Source organism: Scomber japonicus, chromosome 6 (assembly GCF_027409825.1).
Source record: "Scomber japonicus isolate fScoJap1 chromosome 6, fScoJap1.pri, whole genome shotgun sequence".
NCBI classification, from domain to species: domain Eukaryota; kingdom Metazoa; phylum Chordata; class Actinopteri; order Scombriformes; family Scombridae; genus Scomber; species Scomber japonicus.
Genome location: NC_070583.1, coordinates 38370058 through 38384836, shown reverse-complemented (window position 1 = coordinate 38384836; position 14779 = coordinate 38370058). Strand labels below are relative to the sequence as shown.

Below are 14779 nucleotides of genomic sequence, written 5' to 3'. Positions count from 1 at the left end.
TCTGCAGACACATTCTCACTGATCTTCTTCTTGATGTACTTGACTGTTTTCTGATTGGTCTTTGAGGTACTTCCTGTCTGTTTCAACAGACCTTGTAGGAGAGTCTGATTGATCTGCAGTGAAAGACCCAGGATGAAGCGGAGGAATAAGTCCAGGTGTCCATTTGGACTCTTTAAGGCCTCGTCCACAGCACTCTGGTAGAAATGTGTTGATTTGTCTTTGAACACTTTAGACCACCGAGATGTTGTTTGTTCTTCTGCCAGCAGATTGACTCCAGACTTGATGAATGTCAGATGGACATGAAGAGCAGCCAGAAACTCCTGAACGCTCAGATGGACGAAACAGAACACCTTGTCCTGGTACAGCCCTCTCTCCTCTTTAAAGACCTGTGTGAACACTCCTGAGCACACTGAGGCTGCTCTGATATCGACGCCACACTCTGTCAGGTCTGATTCATAGAAGATCAGGTTGCCTTTCTGCAGCTGCTCAAAAGCCAGCTTTCCCAGAGACTCAATCATCTTCCTGCTCTCTGGACTCCAGTGTGGATCAGTCTCAGCTCCTCCATCATACTTGATGTTCTTCAGTTTGGTCTGAAGCACCAGGAAGTGGATGTACATCTCAGTCAGGGTCTTGGGCAGCACTCCTCCCTCTCTGCTTTTCAACACATCCTCCAGAACTGTAGCAGTGATCCAGCAGAAGACTGGGATGTGGCACATGATGTGGAGGCTTTGTGATGTCTTGATGTGGGAGATGATGTTGCTGGCCTGCTCCTCATCTCTGAATCTCTTCCTGAAGTACTCCTCCTTCTGTGGGTCAGTGAACCCTCTGACCTCTGTCACCATGCCGACACACTCAGGAGGGATCTGATTGGCTGCTGCAGGTCGTGTGGTTATCCAGAGGCGAGCAGAGGGAAGCAGTTTCCCCCTGATGAGGTTTGTCAGCAGCACATCCACTGAGGTGGACTCTGTAACATCAGTCAGGATCTCAGTGTTGTGGAAGTCCAGAGGAAGTCGACACTCATCCAGACCGTCAAAGATGAACACAACCTGGAACTCTTCAAACCTGCAGATTCCTGCTTCTTTGGTTTCAGTAAAGAAATGATGAACAAGTTCCACCAAGCTGTACTTTTTCTTTTTCAACACATTCAGCTCTCTGAAAGTGAATGGAAATGTGAAGTGTATGTCCTGGTTGGCTTTGTCTTCAGCCCAGTCCAGAGTGAACTTCTGTGTTAAGACTGTTTTCCCAATGCCAGCCACTCCCTTTGTCATCACTGTTCTGATTGGTTCATCTCTTCCAGGAGAGGCTTTAAAGAAGTCTTCTTGTCTGATTGTTGTTTCTGGTCTGTCTGGTTTCCTGGATGCTGTTTCAATCTGTCTGACCTCATGTTCATCACTGACCTCTGCAGTCCCTCCCTCTGTGATGTAGAGCGGTGTGTAGATCTGATTCAGAAGGGTTGGTTTTCCTGCTTTAGCGATCCCCTCAAACACACACTGGAACTTCTTCTCCAGGTTAAACTTGAGTTTACATCGACACTTTGCAGCACGAGCTCCTGAATGAACAAACAACAAATGAAATCAGTGAGTGGATCCTACAGAAAGTCTAGAAATCTGAACATGTAAGTGTGTCTGTGTAGGTTGTCCTCCTCCATCGGATTTATTCAGCTCATCAGTGGAGGACAAACAGCCTCTGATCTGATGCAGATGTGTGCAGCATATTTACAGCAGAGTTTGAAATATAAACCTCTCCCATGTTGCCTCCATTTCCTCTCTATCATGTTAAATCTGTTAAAATCCTCTTACTGCTCTGCAGATGCTCAGCCAGCTCCTCCTGCTTCATTCTCCTCAGGAAGTGCAGTGTGATCATCAGAAATGCGTCTCTGCTGCTCCTCCTATGCTCTTCCTCCTCACCGTCCAACACCTCCTCATCCTCACTCTGACTCTTTAAGCATTCTGGGTCATTTGGACTCAGACCCCTCTGGACTCTCTTCAGCTCATTCTTTACAAAAGTGACGATGTTCTCCTCCAGCAGCTGGAACAGAAAGATAAAGTGAACATTTCATTTAAACTGGTAGAACACAACATGTGATTCATGTGTCAGTCTGAAGGCCTGCTGGTCTAAACAGAGCAGCATGGACACTGTTAGGACCTGAATGCTACTTTACTATTTCATCTGTGGTTGATGGAGTTAATAGTAAGAGGTGTGTTTGTACATGTACACACCATAAATATGGAGTCCAGCTGTGTTTGATGCTGCTGTGCAGACTGATCACTGGGAACCTCTGAGCTCTGCTGCTGAACTCTGTGGAGAAAACATCACGTTTAAGGACATTTAATGACTCAAATCTGCACTCAGCTTATTAAAGATGTTCTATCATGATGACTAAATGAACTCCTGTAAATGCTGCTCTGATTACTGGATGTGAAATTCTTACCTTCCATCAGCAGGTTGTCCATCTTTAAAGTTAATAGGATTACCCATAGACCGGTCACTCTTCGTGGACACACAGCTGGGTTCAGGAGAGTCTGCTCTCTGCTGCTGCATCCTGATAAGAATAACGAAGTGAAAAAATCATGTAGTTTACACCAAAGAATTGCTGTCCAGCTTCACTGAGTCTCTGCTGCCCAGCTTCACTGAGTCTCTGCTGTCCAGCTTCACTGAGTCTCTGCTGTCCAGCTTCACTGAGCAACCCCTTCCTCTCTGCTGACGAACGGCTACCCCTGGCTCCAGACTCTGCTTCGGACTCTGCTGACGTGCAGCCTGCCTTGGATTCTGCCTCGCCTACTACCAACTCCCTAATCCTCTTGGGCCCAGTGTGAGCACAGGTGGTCTTGGACACCAGCCTCTGGTGGACTCCCTTCTCTGCCTTGGTCACCTTCATCCGGAGAGGTCCCGTTTCTGCCTGTGCCTCCGTCGACGGTCTCCAGAGGGGTCCAGCCTCAGGTTCCGCCTCCGTCGCTGGCCACCGGGGGTTCTCGCTCAGATTCCTGTCTCTGCTATTTGGCCTCCTGTCCAGCCTCCAGAGGGGTCCCGTCTTCAAAGATGTTCCGCCATGCTTCACCATGGCTACCAGCCTCCTACTTGATTATGGTGGGCAAGTATTGCTTTTGACCTCCTCTCCTTGTGTCTTCCCCGTTAAACGTACCAGCCTTCTGTCCTTGACCCTGAGTATCGCTTGTTCCTGTTTGCCTGTGGCTGTGTGGTGTCCTCCGGCCTCGATCCTGTCAGGAGAGCCCAGAACTTCCAGCTTGGTCAACCTCATGTCCATGAGTGCTACTGGCATTGTCTTACCTGCTGCCAACTCTGTCTTCAGTGACCCTGAGCCCTGCCTGTTGCCCTACACATGCTGTCTATACCTGTTCAGTTACCTTGAGGACTGTAATAAAGATAATTTACAACTGCTCACTGGTGTTCTGTGCTGCAACTGGGTCCTACTACCTCCACCCGTTACATGTTGCTATGCCACTGTGATGAGCCCCCTGCAATTTCGTTGTACTACTTATACAATGACAATAAAGGCATATTCTATATTCTATTCTATAACTCCTGTAAATGCTGCTCTGATTAGGACGACTTAATAGGACAACCCATAGACCAGTCACTCTTCATGGACACACAGCAGGAGAGTGCTGTAGTTAACACCAAAAAACTGCTGTCCAGCTTCACTGAGTCTCTGCTGCCCAGCTTCACCGAGTCTCTGCTGCCTCCACAGACACCCAGCCAGCTCCCAAAACATCAGCCCCCCTGTTGAGGTCCTCCTGTCCCTTGGTCTCCTATCTACGTGGTTTTGTTGATACCTTGGTCTCCAAAGTTTCTGCCCTGAGCAGCATTTGTGACATTTGGGAGCTGTCCCTTGAGGGGGCGACTGTCATGATTCCTGTTTAAGCTCTGTTTGTGTTGTCCTGTCTGTTTCTGTCCCTGCCTTCAGTTTCAAACCCACCTGCTCACCTGCTGCCACTGTGTAATTCCCTCATCAGCTCCTCACTCATTTTCTTTCATTCCAGACACTAGTTTGTGATGCTGTTCCTGTCTGTTCCTGTTCCTCTTGTTACCTGTTCCTGCTGGTTTCAACCTTATTTGAACTGCTTTCCCTTTATGGTCTGTAAGCCTGTCTGTTGGTTTCTGAGCATTAAAGCTGTTTCCATTTTCACCTGTCTGTGGTGTTTGTGCCTGGTTCACCTGCTCCGTACCACATAACACAGGAGGTTTATTCAGCTCAAACAGCCAACCAACCATTTCTAAATTCTTACCTTCCATCAGCAGGTTGTCCATCTTTAAACCAAATAGGCTGCTCCATAGACCAGTCACTCTTCATGGACACACAGCTGGGTTCAGGAGAGTCTGCTCTCTGCTGCTGCATCCTGATACAAACAAAGAATTAACAAATCAAAGAGTTTAAAAAGATGAATTTTGAGCAGACTGTCAGCAGCTGAAGTTTTAGAAGCAGAATGAAAATCAGTAAGAAGACAGTGGATGAGAAACGTTCTCCTGTTCATCAAAATGTCATCTGATGAAAGATGCTGTCTCATCTTAGTTGATTAGTTGACTAATCAGTGGTTGAGCTCTTTGTTAACTCACAAAGCTAGTAGTTCATTCTGAGTTATTGTGACTTATTATTCAGTAGTTGAGTGTCAGATGTGACAGTGAGTGTGAATAATGATGGTGGAGTGATGTGAGTGGAGAACAGTGATGGACAGTTAGAGATCCTCATCTCACCTCTGAGCTTTGGTCTGGCTGTCATGTTCCCCACACAGAGAGCTTTTAGAGGGAGGGACTCCCTCCTCTCTGTCCTCACACTGATCCATAGCAGAGAAACACCTTCACACAAACACAACAACATGCTCATTTATTACAACCAGCTGCACATCACACAGGTGTGCACTGCTGTCTAACATCCTGTCATTATTCATTCCACCACCAGATGGAGCCAAAGTAACAAACTATTTAAAGACTTTCACTCAGCTTTAATGTTTAATAACTTAGTTTCTGAATGTTCCACTGACTTTTCATTTGCCTGATTAAATAACTGAATATCATGAATGAAAAGATGTTTTCAACAGTATTTCTGTCACCTTCTTTTAACACATTTCATAGTATATTATTATATGGCTTTTATTACCTGTTCATCACTAACCGTCCCACCTGTGAAACAAACTCTTTCTGTTGGACTGTGGATTAGTTATTATAATAACTCGCATAATGTTTGTCAGGTTCAAGATGACTGAATGAGGTGACCTTTGATACGACCAATTAAATGAATCAAACACACAATTACTGACTTCAAGAAACAGTTTTACAAAAACAACAGTCAATCACTTTAGCCTATTTATCTAAAGTTTAGTACAATGAATGTGATCGTACCCAAACCCTTTAACAGCCAGGTTCAGTTGTTGGGCAGGGTGCTGTACCATTTGAAAATGACCCAAAAGATGAGTCTCATCTTTATATTATATGGAGTACATACTGTATATTACATGTTCATACTCATATAACTCATTTTATAGTATTAGCATCAGTGAAAGTTTACATAGTGTTGTCATAGTGGAACAATGGGCAGTACAGTAGTAATATTAATATCAATGTACATTATTATTAATAATAGTGAGACAGAGTTCACACATGAACAGCTAACTGCTCAGTAACACTTTAAAAACATGCAGCTGAAATACACAGGCAGGAATGGAGGCTCCTAATAAAGTTTTGAACCCAAAACTAGAGAAAAGAAAACAGCAGTACACTCTCAGAAGATCACACATCATCAGCAAGTATCCACTGAAATACAGGCAACCAGTGTTATACTAGAAACACACAAAAAGGACATCTCTGAATTTATATGGAGCTCATAACTCCTGGATGATTTAGATAGAGCTCAAGAACTGCACCAAGCCCGCTTTAAATAATGACAAGAAAAGAAAAACAAAGTTTTTAAAATGCTTTACTAGATGTGTGTTTGATTCGGTGCTATTGACCATTTCAAAATAACTCCACACAACGTTTACGCTCTGCCATTTACCACGGAGTATTCGGGCCACATTAGGAAAAAAAACTTTTAAACATTACAATGAAATGTGGAGAATAAAGTTGAAATATCCTGCCTGTGTCAGTGAAACCGGCTCCTATAATACTTAAACCAAGAAACCTAAAACTGATCAAATCACACAATCCTGTGAAATTCTACAACACAGTACTCCACTACAAGTTTGACATGTTTTCTAACATATATATCATGTTTCCAATTCAAAATCTAAATGAGTTTAACTTCCACTTTAAGTATTGAAACACTACAATAAAGAAGATCACTTATGTCTGGTATTTTGTTTTTATGTAGGATGAACTTGATAACCGCAAAGGCAGGTGAGACTGGAGGTCGCTCTATTCTCATGTACACAGTCCCACAAATGAAGAAAGTCCACATGTTAGACTTTAATCTCGTCATGTGTTCCTAATACTCCGTCAAACATTTCTGCAACCAGCACCTGACTTTGTTCCTATTTGTCTAACGACATCCGTCTCTGAACTGAGAGAGAACGCGGAAGGAACATTCGGATCTATATAGACCTAATAATCTGATTAAATTAATAATTTGTATGGATTTTTAAAGATGAACTATTAGGATCGAAGTATGTACATTTAGGTATCGATCCGCCATCACTAATAACTAGCAGCCAAACCAGCGGCCTGCTTAATGTCGTGATGACGTCATTATATCTGCGATCAGTTGTCTGGAAACCTTCATTACAGTGATACGGAGAGATTTCTCTGCTTTCTACAGGGTTCAATACATTTCTCACTTTACATCATATTCATCATATTTGTATTAATACACTGCCTACCTCTTCCTCGCGCTGCTTCTCTTCCGTGTTTGCAGACAGGTGAAAGAGAGAGAGAGCACTCACCTGTGTTTTAGTCCCGCCCACCATGGACTCAGAGAGAGAGACTATAAACCACTGATTCTAATTATTATATATTATTAAAACTCATTATCAAACGTCTTAACGAGCTTCAGCTGCTTCATTACTAGTTCATCATTAGAAACAGGTGTGTTACAGTCCTTTCCTTTTTATGATTATTATATTATATATTTTAGTATATCATATCATATATTATATTATAGTACTAACTAACTACTACTACACTAACAGCTATAAGATGCTACTCCAAGAAAACTTTATTTAGCTATGTGAATATCAGAGTCGACAGTTTTTACACATAAATTCAGCTCAGAGATCATTTAATGACTTCGTCCACCATCAACATTTAAACACAGCTCCAGTAGCAGTTTGTCCCACAGCACCTGAACGTCTCTCCTCCGTGTTTGCAGACAGGAAGAGAGAGAGATGTGACGCTCCTCTGCTTCTGAAGACGGAAACTCAAGTTAAACAAGATCAATACAACAAGTAACAGCGAAACATATTTATACTAATAAATCACACAACTATACATACTATCATTTTAAAAATACACCTAACATTTATTATTATTATTATCATTATTGAAATCAAACATAAGTACCAAAGACCAATCATCAGTGTCTGTCTCAGCTCTTCCTCTTTTGTCTTCCTCTTCCTGGGTTTGTGTAAATCAATATGAAATGATGGTCTGCTTGCCTCTGATTTACTGTAACACCATAACACACTATTATATGTGAAATAAGTCCAGAGTGAAGTTTGTTACTTAACATACAAGTAAAGACACATTAGCTTTTATTTAAGCTGCATTTTCACACTTTATCCTATATTCTGTATATTTGTGCTCATTTACTTTTTATTCACAATTAATGCTCAAGGAGATACTGAGACTTACTTTACTTTGATTTTCTTTGAACACTGCCAAAGAATGAGATCAAGCAATAATTGAGCTAAATCAAATGAAAAGTGACAGATTGAATAATGTTCATTGTTAGCATTGTAAGGTTATAGTTTGATCTTGTGTTTTAAATGTAGTTTAGTCAGCTGCAGCACTGTGAGAAGACTTCTTTGTGTGTTTCCTCATGTTTTCTGTTTCTAATGTTAATCTAACAGCAGCTGTAGTGTTGTTGTAGTTACTGCAGGGCTCCAGCAGAGGGAGTGTAGAGCTGTCAGTCACACGTGACCACAGGAAACTTTGTGTGTCTGGGGATTTTTCTCCTTTCACAAAAAAGAAAAGCATCAAAAATGTAAAACATGACTTCATTATAATATATGGAACAGTTTTTATAGTAAACTTGAATAACAATCAACTTCACTGGAAATAAAAAAATAGTTTTGTGTCAAAATATTTAACATTTCTTCTTATTTTGTAAATGGAAGGAAGCAAGGAAGGATGGAAGGAAAGGAGTAAGGAGGGAGCTAGGAAGGAAGCAAGGAAGGATGCAAGGAAGTGAAGAAAGGAGGGAGGAAGGGAGGAAGGAAAGGAGAGAGGGAGGAAGAAAGGAAGGAAGTAAGAAGGATGGAAGGAGAGGAGTAAGGAAGAAGGGAGGAAGGAAGGAAGGAAGTGAGGAAAGGAGGGAGGGAGGAAGGAAGCAAGGCAGGATGGATGGAAGGAAAGGAGTAAGGGAGGAAGGAAGCAAGGAAGGATGGAAGAAGGAGAGGAGTAAGGAGGGAGGGAGGAAGGAAGCAAGGAAGGATGTAAGGAAAGGAGTAAGGTAGGAAGGAAGCAAGGAAGGATGGTTGTAAGGAAAGGAGTAAGGAGGGAGGGAGGTAATAATCATGTGGGGAGAAAGACATCAGTCATCATGGAAATCTTCTTATTAATAAATGAAGAGTAACAGGAAGAACACACACTATTGATCTGTTTTGGGGTTTTTGGTCCAAGCTGCAGTTCCAGTTTTAGTCCAGTAGGTGTCAGTAATGAGTCTGTAAGCTGGTCCGCCGACCGCCGTTTGAGCTGCTAGAAGAGGTTGTTGCTGTTAGCTCCACCCTGCAGCAGGGAGGGAGGAGGGAGGAGGGAGGGAGGGAGGGAGGGAGGAAGGAAGGGAGGAGGGAGGGAGGGAGGAAGGATGGAAGGAAGAGAGGGAGGAAAGGAGGGAGGGAGCGAGGAAAGGAGTAAGGAGGGAGGAAGCTAGGAAGGATGGAAGGAAGTGAGGAAACGAGGGCGGGAGGGAGGGAGGAAGGAAGGAGAGGAGTAAGGAGGGAGGAGTAAGGAAGCAAGGAAGGATAGAAGGAAGTGAGGAAAGGAGGGAGGGAGGAAGGAAGGAAGGAAGAAGGGAGGGAGGGAGGAGGGAGGGAGGGAGGAAGGAGGGAGGGAGGGAGGGAGGAAGGGAGGATGGAAGGAAGGAGGGAGGGAGGGAGGGAGCAAGGAAGGATGGAAGGAGGGAGGGTGGGAGGATGGAGGGAGGGAGGGAGGAAGGAAGCAAGGAAGGACGGATGGAAGGAAAGGAGTATGGAGGGAGGGAGGGAGGGAGGGAGGTAGGTAGGGAGGATGAGAGGAAGGAGGGAGGGAGGAAGGAAGCAAGGAAGGATGGAAGGAAGTGAGGAAAGGAGGGAGGGAGGTAGGAAGGGAGGATGGAAGGAAGGAGGGAGGGAGGGAGGGAGCAAGGAAGGATGGAAGGAGGGAGGGAGGGAGGGTGGGAGGATGGAGGGAGGGAGGGAGGAAGGAAGGACGGATGGAAGGAGAGGAGGGAGGGAGGGAGGAAAGAAGGAAGGAAGTGAGGAAGGAGGGAGGGAGGGAGGAAGGAAGGGAGGAATAAAGAGGGAGGGAGGGAGGGAGGAAGGAAGGATGGAAGGAAAGGAGAGGAGTAAGGAGGGAGGGAGGATTGCTGGTAGCCAGGTAGAGACCTGTACAGTAAAGAGACAATCAAACATGGAAGTAACTGCACAAACTGTACAAATGTTCATAAGATCTAAGTAAGCACAGTTGAATTGAGCTGCACAGCATTGTTTTTAGGAGCAAAGTGAAGGATGACACTGTGGAAAGCTCCACAGATGGAGTCTGGTGGTGGGGACTGATTCCCAAACTAGTAATGACAGTATTAGTCATTCATTCGTATAACCTAGTAGTTGAATGAGTACAAGTGATGACCTGTCTTGTAGTGGAGACAACAATAATGTGCTCAGACTGGGAGCTAGTTCAGAGTTGATCACTAGGTTCACCCAGGGGTGTCGGTGGCCAGAACACTACTTAAGGCCACGTTGTCCAGAGTATAGAGGAATAAAGGGCTGAGAGACGTGGATATGCTGTTCACTCCTTTCTTTACTTCTCCTTTGCAGCAACACATACATATATTCCAGTGCTCATGCAATAACAGCAGGATATTACACTTGTGCTTTTCTACACATTTTTATCTATATTTTCTACAGGTCTTTTATACAATATTTCTGATTAGCAATTATAAAAAAGAGGAGTAATGTGATCATATTTTAACTTGTATATGACAAACACACCTGCTGCTTACTCACACTTCCTGTTGACCTTTTTTAGCCAGTGCTAAACAGCAAAGGAAACACACAGTGGAGCAAACCCATTTGGTTTTTTGTGCTTGCTGTTTCTGGTTTTGTCCACCAGAGGGCAGCTTGCATTGTTTGCAGGTTCATCTGGAAAAACAAATATCTGCTTTAGATGCATTTTTGACATGATTTCCCCATGTATACATTTCATGATTTGGGTTGCTTCTAAGAAAATGTCATTTCATCTGCTTTTATATATTTTTTGCCAATTTTGGAGATAATGGTTCCGTTTTTAAATAGTGAGATTTTATTTTGAAGACTTCCTATTTCCTTCCTGTGTCCTATTACTGAACAAAACAAAGCCACTTGACTACAGAATGAATGAGCTAAAGGTAAAACAGTAAAAGTTGAAGGTAAAAAGGAAAATAAGGCAACAAAGCAGAAACGGCAACTTAATGATAACAACGTGGAAGGCTGGGAGGAAGAAGGAAGGAAAGGAGGGAGGGAGGAAGGAAAAGAGGAAGGGAGGGACGGAAAAAGGACAGAGGAAAGGAAGGGAGGAAGGAAAGAAGGAGGGAGGGAAAAAGGGAGGACAGAAGGAAGGGAGGAAAGAGAGAATTAGGGAGGAAGGAGGAAGGAAGGACAGAGGAAAGGAAGGAAGGAAGGGAGGGAGGAAGAAGGAAGGAAGTACAGAGGAAAGGAAGGGAGGGAGGAAGAAGGAAGGTAGGAGGGAGGGAGAAAGGAAAAGAAAAAGGGAGGAAGGAAGGAAAGAAGGACAGAAGAAAGGAAGGAGGGAGGGAGGAAGGGAGGACAGAAGGAAGGGAGGAAAGAGAGAATTAGGGAGGAAGGAGGAAGGAAGGACAGAGGAAAGGAAGGAAGGAAGGAAGGAAGGGAGGGAGGAAGAAGGAAGGAAGTACAGAGGAAAGGAAGGGAGGGAGGAAGAAGGAAATTAGGAGGGAGGGAGAAAGGAAAAGAAAAAGGGAAGAAGGACGGAAAGAAGGACAGAGGAAAGGAAGGAAGGAAGGAAAAGCGGAAGGAAGCTGTGGTTAATGTCTAGTCTCTTACCATCTTTGGGAGGGTTTGCTACACACACAACTTTATTGTAAATCCTTCCATCTCTCTTGCTGCAGGTTTGTCACAGACAGCTGGCATGGATCCTTCTGTCAGGAAAGGTTTGGTATCCAGTCCTGAGGTGTACTGACCCAGGCTGGTGAAGCAGTCCCACAGGTGCAGGTTCAGGTTTTAACTGTAGCTGGGACGTTGCCATCAAAAATAAACATAGTCCAGTCAGCTCTCCTGTCCTCTGAGGCTGGGGGATGATGGAGCCATCGCCATGTTTCTGCTAGATTTCATCCTTTCCCTCTTCCTGGCTGTTTTCTCAGCGCTCTCGCTCCGTACTTGCCGGTCCAGAAAGTGGGCTGGTATCACGGCTGGTGTGTGCACATTTTGGGGGTGTATCTAAAATGAAGCACTATGACCATGTTACAGGTACCGGCTGGCACCACGTAAACAGCTTATATGCTCTCTCTGGAAACAGGAGAAATAAGTGAGACGGGGCAAACTCTGCGTCCGTTTTTCATCTGGCTCAGCAGAAAGAGGGAGAGGATTTATTAAAACATTCACTATTTAAATCCTCCTCTGTTACAAACACTCAATGTTCTCTATGAAATAAACACCACTTGAAAATAAAATACTATTTGTCTTTTCTCATCTTTCAGCAAATACTGAGTTACAAGTTTTGTGTGATTAAATAAATCAAAATGACAATAACCACTGTTACCCTGTAAGTTGTCTCTTTTCAACTTCATATAAAACATAGCTTGTTACCACTTACATATAAAACATAGCTTGTTACCACTTACATATAAAACATAGCTTGTTACCACTTACATCTGGTTCCTAAATGCATTTTCCATTTCCAACTCAAATTATTTTACTCTTTCAAAATGCATGAGCTGACAGATTTTTAACTTGTCATTAAACACTTTTAAAATATATAAAATTCGTGTTTAACATTAGCTTTTAACCTTTTTACACAATATCATACATTTCAAAACTATTAGACTTTACAAAAATGTTCAAGGAGCTCAAAATAAAACTCTGCCCGACGTGACTTAGCAACAGGTGACGTCATCAGGCGAAGGAGCTAAAAATAAAACTCTGCCCGACGTGACTCAGCAACAGGTGACGTCATCAGGCGCGAAAATGCGGCTGCTGCTCTTTGTACATATATGTCCGCATATTCATAAAACAGCCTTATTAGCGGACATTAAAACATTCAGCGACATGTCAACATATTACACTTCAGTTACTTAGCTTCATTTACTATTCCACCAACCTGGAAACAGGAGAAATAAGTCAGACAAACTCCGTTTTTCATCTCGCTCAGCAGAAAGAGGAAAGCTGCAAAGCAGACCAAACTGACGTAAAGCCCCCCGGAGCACAATAAGCGCCACACTGCCCCCTGCTGGCGACCCCACGATTACTCCTGACATCTATAGAAAATATTTTAGTGCAAGGATGGTGGAGACAGGTTGATCATTATCAGAGTTCACTAAACTAATATTATTATATTGGAAAATGTTCTATATACATAACATCTCACCCTATTCTACTGTAATGGAACAACAGATATGCAACAAATCCTTATTTTATAAAGACTGGTTTTAGAGAAATATTTGGTCTATAACTGACTTAATGGAAGCTAACGGCAGTTTTAACCCTTTCATTTCAGATTTCATGAACTTATGAAACACACTTCTCCAAGAATTTGTATTTCTAACCAAAAACATAACAACACACCAAATTATACAGCAACTGTCCCCACTATCAATCCAAGGAACTTTAATTCTGGACAAGAAATGCTAAAACTATTCTTCTTTTTTTTTTGCCAACATTCTTTTTTATTATTTTCACAATATTACAAAAAAAGAAGAAATACAACTTATTAACTTACTAACTATTAAACAAACACGTCAACCCCCGACCCCCGACCCTTACAACATTTCAAATTCTTGGTTGGGAATCAGGTTAGTGAGTTCATTATATACAAGAAAAGATAAACTATATTAAAACAAGCATATTTGTGTAATATTAGGTACTGCAAAGCGTCCCCAGGCTCTTCCATCACATGAGACAAGTCTGTCCTCAATACAAAGCAAATAAAGGGATCCCACATCTGGTGGAAATGATGTTGTTGGTGTTTTATTGTATATGTCATTTTTTCTAAAGTGAGAGTTGAAGACAGTTCAGACAACCACCTCTTTACACTTGGGCTACTGGTATTTGTCCATGAGAAGGTTTTACTCTCTTTGCCATTAGCACACTTAAGTCTACAAATATCCGTTGATGTTTTTTAAACTTCAAATTATCTGGATATAGACCAAGTATAAACACATGTGGGATTAAGGGTATTTGAATCTGTAAAATATTTTGAATACATTGTTTTATTTCTTACCAGAATGTTTGTATTTTTGTACATTGCCAGATACAGTGGAAAAATGTTCATTATTCCTTCTCACATTTAACACAAATATCAGGTATAGCACAAAAACTGTTTTATTAGAAAATGTTTAACAGGAAAATGATTCTCTGGACGCCAAAATAAAAGTGATATTTTAAATAAATATGATAAACTCAGAATATATATTAAATTCCATACACTCCCTAAATGAATAACATTTATCCCTCTAAAGAATTACTGAGAACAAGTTTTTTGCTCCTCATTACTCCTCACTGCTCCTCTCTGCTGCTCTCTGCTCCTCATTACTCCTCTCTGCTGCTCTCTGCTCTTCTCTGCTCCGCACTACTCCTCTCTGCTCCTCATTTCTCCTCTCTGCTCCTCACTGCTGCTTTCTGCTCCTCACTGCTCCTCACTGCTCGTCATTACTCCTCTCTGCTCCTCTCTGCTCCTCTTTGCTCCTCCTACAGAGACACTGAGGAACCATAGTCGACTGCAAACCCAGCACACAGAGGTTGAGTGAATGTGGTGTTGAAGGTGTGGAGGTGGATCAGTGTGTCAGAGGAGACTCTGTAGAAGGACAGAGTGCCAGCAGGACAGTCCACATACACTGCTACTCTGTTAGAGACAGAGGAGGAGGAGGAGGAGGAGGAGGAGGAGGAGATGGAGGTATAGTTGTTATTGTGACGGACAGAGTAACCATAACGATCAGAGCAGCTCAGACTCCAGGACTGATCATTTCTTCCAAACCAACAGTCATAACTGTCTCCTTTCCTGCTGATTCTTCTGTAACTCACTGATATATAAACGTCTCCTCTCCACTCGACCTCCCAGTAACAGCGACCAGTCAGATCATTTATACACAGCAGCTGAGCCCAGTAATCAAATCTGTCTGGATGATCAGGATATGACTGAACCTCCTCCACATATGTCACCTTCCTGTTGTTATCAGACAGTT

At 42.9% G+C, this 14779-nt stretch overlaps 1 protein-coding gene and 1 long non-coding RNA gene across 2 annotated transcripts in view; both read right to left on the bottom strand.

The window, feature by feature from the left end:
- The window catches only part of LOC128360053 (NLR family CARD domain-containing protein 3-like), a gene marked incomplete at its 3' end in the record, with an annotated part of 73706 nt that overhangs the window by 24464 nt on the left and 34463 nt on the right, over positions 1-14779 (bottom strand). The window lies entirely within an intron of this gene.
- On the bottom strand, positions 4716-7458 carry LOC128361035 (uncharacterized). The gene is made up of 3 exons (XR_008321542.1): positions 7342-7458; positions 6831-6893; positions 4716-4815 (listed from the first exon to the last, which is right to left on the bottom strand). It is a non-coding gene; the product is annotated as an uncharacterized LOC128361035 (long non-coding RNA).